We start from the raw sequence: 15,241 nt of genomic DNA, 5'->3' as shown, positions 1-15,241 counted from the left end.
TATGAGATGTAAAGGAGACTGAAGGTCCTGGCTTTATGGCCTACTCAATTGAATGGATGGGAAATAACCAAGTATGGGGATGCTGATCATGAATTTGGTGTTGGACATGTTGAGTTTGAGGAGACTTTGAAACGTAAAATAATTGATCTCAGGGAAATAAGTGAAAACATACATTTGGGAGGCATCTGCATATAAATGACAATTGAAGCTCTAGATGTGTAAGAAATTCCCTCATGTCAGTGTAGGGCGTACAAACTGAAAGAGAAGTAAGAATAGAGCATTGAAGGATTTAAATATTTAATAGTTGGGTGATAACAGTTCCTTTGGCAGGTAATTGTGGTTATCTTAACATTTAATTTCTTATTTCATCAAATAAAGTTGACTGAAGCCCAGTAACATTGTCTCTAACAATAGAATTTTGAATTTTGATCTTACTGGTATCCAAGGGAGCACCTCAAAGATTTTGGAAAATATTCTCATCATGCACTTTGACTGTTGCTAACATTGACTTTTTATGGCTTTTTTAAAATTGTCATAAAGTATATAAAACATAGAACTTAACATTTTAACCAATTTTAAGTGTACAGTTCTGTGGCAGTAGGTACATCCACATTGTTGTGCAACCATCACCACCATCAATCTCCAAAACTTTTTCATCTTTCCCAACTGAAAATCTGTACTCATTAAACACTAGCTTCCTATTTTCCCCTCCACACATGCCCTGGAAACCACCATTCTACTCTCTGTCTCTATGAATTTGACTATACTAGGGTACCTTATATAAGTGGAATTACACAATATTTGTTGTGTTGTGACTGGTTTATTTCACTTAGCATAATGTCTTCAAGGTTCATCCATGTTGTAGCCCTTGTCAGAATTTCCTTCCTTTTAAAGCTGAATAATATTTCACTGCAACAATAACTTAAACAAAAAGAGTTGATTAAAAGACAAGCAATTCAGTGTGGGCACAGGATATTCATAAACGTATTGGGAACCCTGGTTTGTTATACTCTGTTGCTTTGTCATCTTCAACATACATCTTCCTCCTCATGGTCCAAGTTGTTGCTGAACTGTTCTGTTACCAGGCTGGTGGAAAACGTGAAGAAGGACGTGCCTCCTTTCTTTTAAGGACATTTCCCCAAAGTTGCACATGATACTACCACTTTCATTTTACTGGCCAGAATGTAGATACATGGCCAAATCTAGCTGCAAAGGAGGCCAAGAAATATAGTATTTATTCTGGGTACTGATAAGCCCAATCAAAATTTATGGTTATGCTACTGAGAAAGAGAAGATGAGGAATTATTGAAGGATGTCTATCAATCTCTGTGACATCTTCTAGAGGAGGGGATTTAGAATTATCTCATGATACCAACCATCCTTGCACCCATAAGACACACATGAACTCCATCATTTGTAAGGACTTGGCTGATATTTGAAGATTAGGGGAAATGAGGGGGGGAGGACAGCAATCTGGCTTGTTCAGAATTCCACCCATCTACATCTTCCACCTTGCTTTAACTGAAGTTGTCTAAAAATGGTTCTTCCCTTCCAATTGTTGTTCTTCGAGAACAAGTTCCGAGTAGATCACACCTATTCAAGGCCATGTAACTGGGCCTACTGCACTAACCATTTATATGTTGATACTTTTTCCTATTAACTGACATAATTTTGTGCTGATTGCTGTAAAAACAGAACATAAAACATTTATTTTATGAAATTCAATTAGGACATATTTTAGAGAAACTAAACAAAAATGAACTAAGAAACATATGCTGAATTTTTTCTTTCTGATCATGCATTCTCTAGTCACATATTTCATCAACAGAGGGCATTGTAGGTTTATTTCATTTTTTTGGTTGCTCTGTACTTTTCAATTATAGCTTCCTTTCATTTGGAATTGCACCATATTATCCAGGGCCAAATAAATAAGTGGTATGTTGTATTTGTTAAATATAGCACAGATCATTGATCTGTGACACCATAATCCAGACTTCACTACATATAAATTGCCATAGAATTTTGCTGAGAACATGCCCTTTCAAATTAATCATATTTGAGTCAAAATTACTAGACCATATTTCTTTTATTTGAAAAGAAAAAGGATAAAGACTGTGTATGTTATGATCAACCCTAACCTGAGACATTTTTTGCTCCTCTACCCCCATATCACCTCTGATGTTGTAATATAGGTAAAATAAAAAGATTATATAATCTGATTGATGATGCTTAAATCTGGTATTTTATTTTCAGTGGCATTGTTTTACTTTAAGTGACATTTACAGCTTATTTTAAGTGACCTTTAGAACTGTAATATGTTCTGGAAAGTATTATGGGACTTGGAAGAAAAATTGCTTTTAGCTTTTTTGCTAAGAGAATGAGCTACAATGTCCATCTCAAATTGAGACTTTAACAATTCATTATGTTTGTCACTGAAACTTTGAAATGCCAACCTGAAAATTTTATTAAAATATAATTTTCAGCTTTTTATAACTTGTAATAATGGAAAATATAATAATTGTTCTTAATGTCAGTGGGAAATTTAAGTATAATACATGATTTTTCTAGTAATACATATACTTGAGTTGCCTAAAATAAACCAGTGTTTTTTTTTGAGGGGTGGTATATGTGTGTGTGTGTAAGTGATGCCCTAGAAGAGCTTTATAGAGCAAAACACGGGATAAATCAGGAAAAGGAAACCTTCTAAACAACTCTACCAAAGGTCCGGGAGACTATTCATTACTTTCCGTTTATTCAACAAACGTTTACTGAATACCAGGTACTGTTCTAGAACAGTAGAGATACAGCTGTGAACAAAACAGACAAAAATCCTCCTTGCAGCTTATATTCTATTGGGAAGCTATATTCAAATTCTCAGACTGATTATTTATGTTTTTTTTTTCAGATTTTCATGTAATATTTAATTAGCCAGTAATTTAAAAAGTCAGATCTTGGCAAAAGAGGGAAGGCTCCATAAAGCATTTTTTGAAACTAACATAACCCTGACATAAAATCTTGTCAAATATACACAGAGAATTTAAAGACTGATTCTCTTAAAATGAAAAAAATCTAAAATAAAGCACTAAGCAAATAAAATATGGACAATATTAAAAAAATAATATCACCAAATATAATTTATTTCAGAATGTTAGGATGACAACATTAGGAAATCTCTTAGTATATCATTTCCATAGGTAAAAAAAAAAAAAAAGACAATATTATAAGACTATCTCAATAGACGCCCAAAAGAGGCATTTACTAAATTTTAACACCCATTTCTGGATTAACAAACTAAACATTAATTTTTTAAAAACCTGGGCATGAAAGAATAGGTCCTTAATATTAGGATATTGAGATGAAAACAATAACCAACAACATCTGTAACAGTGACACACTGGAGACATTATAATCAACATCAAGAAAAAGACAACTGTGCTCCATCACTATAATCATTTAATAATGCTATAGAAATTCCAGTGAATGCAGTAAGAAATATCTGCATAGAAAATCTAAAAGATTCTACATAAAAAATCTTAGATCTAATGAGTTTAGTAAAGTGCCTGGATGCAAAGTAAATGAACAGATTAAAGAGCTTTCTTATATACTGGTAATAACTAGTTAGAAAATATAGTAGGAAAACAAGACCACTTACAATGACAATATAATATACAAAATACCCAGAAAAAAAATTGGCTGAAGGAAATTATAAAACTTTACTGGGAGAGATACAAGATTGACATAAATGTAGAAGAATAACATGTTCCTGGATAGGAAGACTAAACAATATAAACATGCCAAGTTTTCAAAAATTCAGATGTAATTTTACTGTAATTCAGATCAAAATCTCAAGAGGATTTTTGAAACTTGAGAAAATGCTTTTAACATTCATCTGGAAGTTTTAAAATATAAGACAGCCAAGAAATTTTTGAAGAACAAAAATAAAGAGAAGATACTTGCTTATATAAAAATGTATTAAAGAAACACTTTTTAAAACAATGTGGTGTTAGAACGGGAATATGTCGACATGGAAAGAGACTGGAAATCTCAGAACACAGATGAATATTCTAGTAGAAAATTGGTAAGAACATAAAAAAAGAAGTAAAACAATTGACAAAAAATTATAATAATAATAATGCTCAATCTAATTAGCAATCAAAGAAATAAAAGTTAAAGTGAGGTGTATATATTGATATTTGACTAATATTTTAAAGAAACTAATCCTCAATGATAAATGTGGATACTCATTCTTCTTTTTCCATTCATGGTTGTTTTCATATCTTGGCTATTGTATGTAATGTTGCAGTGAACATAGGGGTGCATATTGCAAATCAAACCCACAATGAGATATCACCTCATATCTGTCAGAATGGCTATCATCAAAGAAACAACAAATACTGACAATAATTGGAGAGAAGGGAACCCTCACGCACTGTTGATAAGAATGTAAATTGGTGCAGACACTATGGGAAACAATATGGAGGGGCTTCAAAAAATTAAGACTAGAGGTACTATATGATCTTTCATATGTTTATTGACTATTCATATTCCTCCTCTGTGAATTACTTGTCCATATTCTTTGACCATCTTTTAACAAGTGTTTTTAAAAAACAAATATATAGGAGTTCTTTGTGGATTCTTGACCCCCGCCAACCTGGTTTTGGTTATACATGTTGGAAATGTCTTCTCCCAGTTGTATCTTCTAATTTTACCTTGTCTTTTGTCACATGGAAATTTAAATTTTTGCATACTCAAATTTTGACATTTTACTGTATAGTTTTAGCTTTGGGTTCTTGTATGAGAAAGCCATTGACACCCACAAATCATACAGATAATCCTCTATATTTTCTCCAATAGTTTTTTTTTCATATTTGGTTTTTACATCCACTTGGAATTGATTTTTATTATTATGTGATGTTGGGTTCCAATTTTATTTTTCTTCATATATACTCAATTGAACCAACACCATTTATTGGAAAGCTTGTATTCTAATTTTAACAACATCTCTATTATATGCTGATTTTTCATATATGTACAAATGTATGCATATACACTTGGCTTCATTTCAGTTTCATTAGTCTGAAGGCTCCATCAGTATCACGCTGTTTTAATTACTATAGTTGTATAGTAAATTCTCACGTGTAGTATTTTTGTGATTATTTAATTCTAAATATATAACCATTTCCTTTATGATTTCTTCTTTGAACCATTGATTAAGAAAAAAAATGTTCTTTTTGTTTTTACAAATCTGTGCTTTCATCGTGGTTTTCATTTATTTCTATAATCTCTATAATCATTTTAGATATTTACAGTCGCTTTTCTATTGTTCTATTACTGTATTGTGTTTGGAGAATGAAATCAGTCATTTAGCATAGATTTTCTTTATGGCCTAGTAATTTTTTAAAGGAAAGTTTAAACTTTAGAATAGCTATCCATTCATAGAAAAATTGCAAAGCTAGTACAAAGAGTTCACATATATCCGTACCCCTATTATTAACATCTTACATTAGTATGGTAAATCTGCCACAATCAATGAACAAATATTGGTACATTATTTTAAACTAAACTCCATATTTTATTCAGATTTCCTCAGTTTGTTTTTTTTTTAATCTAATGTTCTTTTTCTATTCTAGGATCACATCCAGGAAATACAATACATTTAGCTATCATGTCTCCTTACGCTCCTCTAGGGTCTCAGGTATTTTGTAGAATGTCCCTTAATTGCGGTTTCTACTGGTGTCCTTATTTTACCATTCTGAGTGAAATATTGAACTAGTACCTCCCTTTATGTCCCTTTTCCCTCCCTGTTTTGCAGGATAGTTGTCTTAAATATTTCTTCTACATACATTTAAAACCACATCAAACAGTTTTACTTTTTTTTTAAACCATCAAATATAATTTAGAAAACTCAGGAGAAGAAGAAAAGCATATTGTATTCACCAATATTTTTGCTTGCCATGCTCTTTCTTACTTCCTGATGTTCCAAAGTTCTTTCTTTTATCATTTCCCTTTGGTTTAGAGGAACCCTTTTAGCCATTCTTTTACAGTATGTTTGTTGGCAAGAAATTCTCTTAATTTTTCTCTCATTTGAGAATGTCTTGATTTTCCCTTTATTACTGAAGGGTATTTTTGCTGGATATACATTTATGGGGTTGCCAATTTTTTCCTTTTAGTTAATTCAACATCTCTGTCTATCCTCTTGGACTTGGCATTTACTGATTGTCTATTCTTGTTCTGTTTGGGATCATCCAGCTTCTTAGTACGATGAGTGACTTTCTATTGAAATTTGGACATTTTCATATTATAAGATTCTGGATAGCACTGAAACCTTCAGGATTTTTTGCTGATTTTCTCTTTTCTCTGACAATGCTCTGGCAGTGAAAGAAGAGATGCTGCCTCATTGCTGTCAGTTTGAGTAGAAGTAAAGATTCCCAACTTGGCTTCCATTGACATCTGAGTGTTGAAGAAGGGTGAACTCATTTCTGCTGTTAGGAGTGGACTTCCAGCTCCCCACATGGTCTCCACTGACACTGTGGTAGGGGTGAATTCACTGCCTCTCCGTAATGGTAAAAGTCCTGACTCTCCACTAGACCTCCTTTGACACAACCTCAGCAGGGAGGGAATACAGCATCTCATTAATGGTGGGTGGGAAGTAAGCTCAGGACCCCCATGTAGTAACCACTGATGCCATGGGAATGGGATTCGTTGCAGGGATTGGTGTTGAAAGTCCCTGTTTTCTATTTGACTTTCTCTGAGCCACCTAATCAGGGGTGTTGGAGAGCCTTATTACAGCCTTGTGAGTGTAGATGTCTAGGTTCCCCATTTGGCCTTTGCCATCATGGGTAGGGGTCGGGCCACATTTTTTTTCTGTGGTGTCTCAGTGTAGTATTTAGGTTCTAAGATGAGGATCAGAGCTCACTGTTTCTATTGTCTGGAAAGCACAGTTTCTACAAAACGTCAGATGATGTTTTAGACACATACATTCTACAGGTTTTGCACAGTTCATTATTTTTTCCATGAAAGCCTGCTCTGGACAGAAGAGGTTAAGGTGGATCCAATGAAGATATGGTGAAAGCCCTGACCGAAGTCACATAAATTTGAAAGGAACTGCTGTCCTCTAGTCTCCACATTAATCTAGCCCGGTAACTATTGGAAGATAGACTGAATGTGAAAAGTGGTTTAAAATATGGGTATTTTTTGTTTGTTTTTTTGTCCATTTTTTTTAGAATATTTTGTTTTATACAGCAGGTTCTTATTAGTTATCTATTTTATACGTATTAGTGCATATATGTCAATCCCAATCTCCCAATTCATCCCACCACCACCACCACCACCCACCCCCCCACTTTTCCCCCTTGGTGTCCATGCGTTTGTTCTCTACATCTGTGTCTCTATTTCTGCCTTGCACACCAGTTCATCTGTACCATATTTCTAGATTTCAAATATATGTGTTAATATACAATATTTGTTTTTCCCTTTCTGACTTACTTCACTCTGTATGACAGTCTCCAGGTCCATCCACCTCACTACAAATAACTCTATTTCATTTCTTTTTATGGCTGAGTAATACTCCATTGTATATATGTACCACACCTTCTTCATCCATTCTTTTGTCGATGGGCATTTAGGTTGCTTCCATGACCTGGCTATTGTAAATAGTGCTGCAATGAACATTGTGGTACATGACTCTTTTTGAATTATGTTGTTCTCAGGGTACATGCCCAGTAGTGGGACTGCTGGGTCATATGGTAGTTCTGTTTTTAGTTTTTAAAGGAACCTCCATGCTGTTCTCCATAGGGGCTGTATCAATTCACATTCCCACCAACAGTGCAAGAGTGTTCCCTTTTCTCCACACCCTCTCCAGCATTTATTGTTTGTAGATTTTTTGATGATGGCCATTCTGACTGGTGTGAGGTGATACCTCACTGTAGTTTTGACTTGCATTTCTCTAATAATTAGTGATGTTGAGCATTCTTTCATGTGTTTGTTGGTAATCTGTATATCTTCTTTGGAGAAATGTCTGTTTTGGTCTTCTGCCCATTTCTGGATTAGGTTGTTTGTTTTTTTGATATTGAGTTGTGTGAGCTGCTTGTAAATTTTGGAGATTAATCCTTTGCCAGTTGCTTTGTTTGCAAATATTTTCTCCCATTCTTAGGGTTGTCTTTTCATCTTGTTTATGGTTTCCTTTGCTGTGCAAAAGCTTTGAAGTTTCATTAGGTCCCATGTGTTTATTTTTATTTCCATTTCTCTAGGAGGTGGGTCATAAAGGATCTTGCTGTGATTTATGTCATAGAGTATTCTGCCTAGGTTTTCCTCTAAGAGTTTTATAATGTCTGGACTTACATTTAGGTCTTTAATCTATTTGGATTTATTTTTGTGTACGGTGTTAGGAAGTGTTCTAATTTCATTCTTTTACATGTAGCTGTCCAGTTTTCCGAGCACCACTTATTGAAGAGGTTGTCTTTTCTCCATTGTATATTCTTGCCTCCTTTATCAAAGATAAGGTGACCATATATGTGTGGGTTTATCTCTGGGCTTTCTATCCTGTTTCACTGATCTATATTTCTGTTTTTGTGCAAGTACCATACTGTCTTGATTACTGTAGCTTTGTAGTATAGTCTGAAGTCTGGGAGCCTGATTCCTCCAGCTCTGTTTGTCTTTCTCAAGATTACTTTGCTATTTGGGGTCTTTTGTGTTTCCATACAAATTGTGAAAATTTTTTGTTCTAGTTCTGTGGAAAATGCCATTGGTAGTTTGATAAGGATTGCATTGAACCTGTAGATTGCTTTGGGTAGTAGACTCATTTTCACAATGTTGATTCTTCCAATCCAAGAACATGGTATATCTCTCCATCTGTTTGTATCATCTTTAATTTCTTTCATCAGTGTCTTATAGTTTTCTGCATACAGGTCTTTCGTCTCCTTAGGTAGGTTTATTCCTAGGTATTTTATTCTTTTTTTTTGAAATGGTAAATGGGAGTGTTTCCTTAATTTCTCTTTCAGATTTTTCATCCTTAGTATATAGGAATGCCAGAGATTTCTGTGCATTAATTTTGTATCCTGCTGCTTTACCAAATTCATTGATTAACTCTAGTAGTTTTCTGGTAGCCTCTTTAGGATTCTCTATGTATAGTATCATGTCATTTGCAAACAGTGACCATTTACTTCTTCTTTTACAAATTAGATTCCTTTTATTTCTTTTTCTTCTCTGATTGCTATGGCTAAAACTTCCAAAACTATGTTGAATAATAGTGGTGAGAGTGGTAGGCCTGGCTCTTTTTATAAGCAAAGCATCTGTCTAGTTTGTCACATGATTTGAAGGATTCAATGGTAATTATCCCTAAATATTTCTTCCATGGATATAGGCGTAGTATTTAAAATTTCCATATTATATTTACATACAAGCTATTGAAGGCTTATTTAAAAATGTACATTTTTCTGAACAAGGTAAAATTCTGAGGATATTATTAGGTAGTAAGAGATTATGAAAAAATTTTTCTGTCCCCTAAAACCTTGATATTCAGAGTGCTGTCCTCAAACAAGCACATGTGGGCTTCACCAAGGAGCTCGTTAGAATTGTAGGCCCCAACCCAGCCCTACTGTATAAAAATTAGCATTATAACAAGATACCAGTGAGTCATATGCACATTAAAATTTGAGAAGCACTTATCTGAATGACTTCTGGAGAAATGGGATACCTTTTGAGATGAGAAAGTGGTTCAAGTCTGGGCAGGAAAGAAGACAATTACCATAGTAGAGGGAGTGAACATTCAGATGAGAGCAGGAAGACAAATACCAAGGAGAAAAGACAGAAAGAGGGTTGCAGAAGGGACATGCAACCTATTTCCCAACCCCTATTCCCATCCCCTGAAGGGATGTATCCTTCAGGACAAAGAGAATTAGTAAACTGAAGAAGGAAAAAGAAAAAACAGTGAGAATGACAGAGAGAGTGCTCCAAGTGCTACAGGGACAATTTTCATTTTTATTTAAATCTTTATCAGTTCAAAAGAACAATTTCTTCTAGGCTAGTAAAACATCCTAGAGGCCTTGGAACCATGAGCAAATTTACATGTTAGTTCACGTTCATCCTACAAAGCATAAAATGCCTGATAACTTCTGGTACATAAATCTAAGACATATTCTACTCTAAAGCCTTATTCCTGAAAACCCATTGGCTTTGAGCCCACTTATGAAAAGGTACTTGATTTCATCCAGTCAATGAGATCTATGTCTTTGTATAAATCAAAATCTTTCTGAAGTTTTAATAATTATTCCACTAATTGTAATGCAGGGTCATTTATTTTTTCTTTTTTGAATTTTAGTCCACAACGTGAATTAATTCATCGGATGAGAACACAAGTTAAAAATAACCAAACTTTGGCTGTGACCTCTGGAAGGAAGTGCCAAGAAGTTTCTGCTCCAATGCTGTTTTCTCAATGATTCACAGCATGGCATCAGCAGCATTCCTTCTGGAGAAGGCATATCATCTTGTTTGCTGTTTGAAAAATGGATGAATTAGAAGTCAGACTGTGAGGTAAAATTGAGTGAATGACAAAAAGGACTTGGGACTTTTTTATTAATGAAAATAGTGTATATTGAAGCCATATGAGTTCATACATCCATATGTCTAATATCTATAGCTATATTTACTTTTATGAAAAACATTGGTTGGCAATGTATATTTTAATAGCTTTTGTAGTTAAGGAGGAGATGTTCTGATAGCAGTATATTCACAGGTAATCTTACTCTTTGCAGAATAGTAAAACTTGTTTCACTTTTTCAGCAAATATACCCTGTATCCCTTGCTTTACCCAAAGAACTAAGCTAAGCATTATGGTGGTTACAGATTGTCTTAGAAAAAGACTTTATGCGATTATGGTCTAGTAGGGGAGACAAGACATTCTAATACAATGCATAAGTGCTATAAACAAAATGTTTCTGGAGCTCTCAAGAGAGTGGGAAATCAATTCCAGCTTAGGAGAAGTCCCAAAGCCCAATAGAGGAAGTGGCCTTGGAATAAAACCTTCAAAAACAAGGATTGTAATTGGCAGACGTGTGAGGCGAATGCATTCTAAGCAGAGAAAACAGTACAGTATATACAAATAAACAGGAAAGGCAGATGGTATTTAAGGAATTGCTATAGTCTTGTTTATGTGTAGTGCAGCAGAAGGAGATAGGACTGGGAAGGTGTGTTGAGAAGATGGTTTTCAAACAATTCTACACATCAAAATCTTCTGGAGAGCTTTTGGTAATATCAAATTCCTGGGCCCCATCCTAAGAGTTTTTGATTCAAGAGGTCTGGGATGGGGATCCCAGAAAGTTTTCTATTGGAAAAGGTCTCCCAGGTGATCCGAGGCCCACTGTGTTGAAATCACGGAGTTAAGGACAGATTGCAAAGGTAGACACTGAGGTAATTTAAGAAACATTACTCTGGCCTCAATGATTAAAACGGAGTGGAGAGTGGAAAGGGTACAGGCAGGACCAAAGATTGAACACCGAGGTAATAGTCCAGTTGTAAGACAATAGCCAATAACTGGGCAGCAACAATGGAAATATAAAGAAAAACCAAGATGTGTGATATATTTCTCTGAAGGATAAGATATAGGGACTGAATGGGGGTAAGAGAAGTCCAGGAGGAAGGTTAGATCAATGATGATTGTGAAATTCAAGTTTAGGTGACTGAATGAACAGGAATACCATTATCCAGCTTAGAATATAAAAATTAAGTGATGCTTAACGTGTCACTTATGTGTCATTATGAAGAGATAACCTAATAAAAAGCATTTCTTGACACCCATGACTTTAGGTTAATCTCCCTGTTATACAGTTTCATAGCACCCTGTACCTTTCCTTGTAGCATGTCTTAAAGTGTAATTTCATATTAATTTGCATGGCACTTTGATTAATATCTACGTGTCCTATTAGACCACCAAGTCCATGAGGGCAGGGAAACACGATACCTGGAAAATCATAGGAACTCAGTACATTTTTAGTTGATTCAATTTTTCTACATGAGTGGTTGAATAGACAAAAAAAAAATGAACTTTTCAGTAACTCATTAAGATTAGTAGTATATATTACTGGTACAAAAATATTTACATATGAAGGATTAAATGGTAACCGTACATATTTTTATTCCAAGTATTTCATAATACATAATGGTAAAATTATGCATTTTCTCTCAAGTTAGGGGGACAAAAAATTGAGTAAACTAGTTTTGATGAAAGACTCTTTAGATGAGTTTATGTATGCTTACTTGAACAAGAAAAATTCCAAACATTTTAGAAGCTCCATCTATCTGTTTTGTTATTGTAAGAAAGGTATGTGCACAATAGATTTGCTTTTATAATTCAAGGTCATAGCATATGATTCTATGTGAATTTTGGAAATTCCAGGTTGCCTTTTTATAAAATAAAACAAAATTACATAATGAACCCACTCTCCATTAAACCATAAGGATTTGGGTCTGTACACTACTGCATCCTGCATGATCGAAAATAAAAATAACCCAGAGGAAATTTACAGAGATAAAGTTCTTTTTTTGTTCAAGATCTGCCCAATCTTCTGTCTTACTTTTTTTTTTTGTGGTACGCGGGCCTCTCACTGCTGTGGCCTCTCCCGTTGCGGAGCACAGGCTCTGGATGCGCAGGCTCAGCGGCCATGGCTCACGGGCCCAGCCGCTCCGCGGCATGTGGGATCTTCCCGGACTGGGGCACGAACCCGTGTCCCCTGCATCGGCAGGCGGACTCTCAACCACTGCGCCACCAGGGAAGCCCCCTGTCTTACTTTTGAATAATAATGCTCCATTGATCTTCTTCCTCATTTTACTCAGAAGAAATGGAAGCTAAAAGGATTAAAAGGCTTGATGAAGATTCTACATTTGGTTAGTGCCAGAACTAGACAATTAGGGATAATATTTATCGAATGTGTCTTGTATGTGACAACACTTTAAACATATTTCTATTTAAATGTCACAACTCCACTACATGATAGATGCTACCCCATTTTTATAGACAAAATATTGAGGCTCAGGATGATGCACTTTTTTTTTTGTAACATCTTTATTGGGGTATAATTGCTTTACAATGGTGTGTTAGTTTCTGCTTTATAACAAAGTGAATCAGTCATACATAAACATATGTTCCCATATGTCTTCCCTCTTGCGTCTCCCTCCCTCCCACCCTCCCTATCCCACCCCTCCAGGAGGATAATGCACTTTTCCTATGCCATATAGTAAGTTGTGGAGTGTTGATCTATTTGATTTCAAACCCCATGATTTTTTCCCCACAATGCTTTATTTTCAATTAAATAGCAAAACTAGAATTAAATAAACCAGGCGCTGCATTGTAGAGCCAGTAATATTTTATAATTATGATTATTTGGCAAATTAAGGCAACAGACCAGGTAGAATGGCAAAAATAAGCTACCTCTATTTATATTATAATTACAGTATTCTCCCTTATCCAGAAATCACTTATCCAGAAATAATTAGTTATATGAAAAAGGTCAAAAAGCTAACAAAATTAACATTTGTACGATTTTTAAAACTGAAATATAGTTGATGCACAATATTACATGAGTTTCAGGTGTACTATATAGTGACTTGACATTTACATACATTATGAAATGATCAGCATGATAAGTCTAGTAACCATCTGCCCCTATACAAAGTTATTACAATATTATTGACCATATTCCTTATGCTGTATATTACCTCCCTGTGGCTTATTTATTTTATAACTGGAGGTTTGTACTTCTTCATTCCCTTGACCTATTTTACCCCACCACCCCTCTCCCTTCTGGCAACCACCCTTTTGTTCTCTGTATCTGTGAGTTTGTTTTCATTTTGTTTTGTTTTGTTTTTTAGAATCCACAGTACTTGTCTCTCTATATATATCATATATATATGACATATATATGAGACATACTTTCTATAAATATAAAGATATATATATATCTTTATCCAGTCACCTAAACCCCAGGCTTCTTTACAGCATGCTGTGTCCTAATTCTGCTGATTTCCACTACAGTGTTCCATACTGATATCTTTCTGGGAAACACAGAACAATTTCAGCAGGAACATTTTCATCCAACTGTAAGCAGAATGAGAACTTATGTGATTATTGGCAAGGTTGAGGAGATAATGCAGGTGTCATCTGAGTGACATGTAGCACTGACTCAGCAAGACCAGACCTAAAAGAGGCAGAAAAATGTAGCTCTGGGTAGACAGAGCATAGCAAGAATCATCATACAATTAGGGAAAGGTAGACTGGAAGTTGACAGATGAGTTGGAAAAGGGCAATTGTGAGTCACCAAGGATGACTTGGTTTTCTTTGTAATTTTTGTCCTGTTCTTTTTTTCCAGATTCTTTTCTTTTTTAATTGTTGTGAAATATACAACATGAAATTCACCATTTCAAATTGTAAAATTCAATGGTGTTTAGTACATTCACAATGTTGTGCGACCAACACTACTATCTAGTTCTAGAACTTCATCATCTTAAAAGAAAAATTCATACCCATTAAGCATAGATTCCGTTCTTTTTAAAGTGAAGCTAGAGAGCAGCAGTTCAGGTTGGGATAAAAGCACTTAGCTGTAAAATAGCAAGCTTTCTGCTGAGAAAATATCAGGACCATCTCCAAGTTTCCCAGTCATTCAGTTTCTTCCCTCTGCTGCAATGTTCAGGGTGGAACTATCTCTTGAAATCCAGCCCTTAGATCAAAGGCAGCTATCAGAGAAACCATTCTCTCTGGTCAGTCCATAGGCATAGACTGACAGCTGGAATTTAATAAACCAAGTTGGTTACACACTCATTCTTGTCGTGAACAAAGAGAATACCATTCAGAACATGATATAAGACTCCGTTGGGACAGTGCACTTTGGTCATTAAGACCTCCCTTACCACCCATGCACATAAAAACCCTGACAAAACTTGGTATGTGTGGGTAGGGGTGAGGAGGAATCTTTTGTAGTTATTGCTTCAAAGGAGAGAAGAGAAGTTTGTGATAAAATGTTAGCACATGATTTAGTGTTTCTAGACGAAAAGAAATAAGGAAAGCACCTAAAATGTTGAAGAAATATTGCACAGCAGTGTACAAGAGGAACAAATGGAATGAAGACAGCATTGAATGAGGAAAGCTGAGGCGTTAGAGCTTAAGTCTTATAAAAGCTTTATATAATGGAAGCTACAACATAGTTCACTGGAAGGTTTCTTGAATGGAACAGAGCAATCCAGCCTCCAACTG

The sequence above is a fragment of the Delphinus delphis genome, chromosome X (genome assembly GCF_949987515.2).
Source record: "Delphinus delphis chromosome X, mDelDel1.2, whole genome shotgun sequence".
Taxonomy (NCBI): domain Eukaryota; kingdom Metazoa; phylum Chordata; class Mammalia; order Artiodactyla; family Delphinidae; genus Delphinus; species Delphinus delphis.
This window is presented reverse-complemented; position numbering follows the sequence as displayed.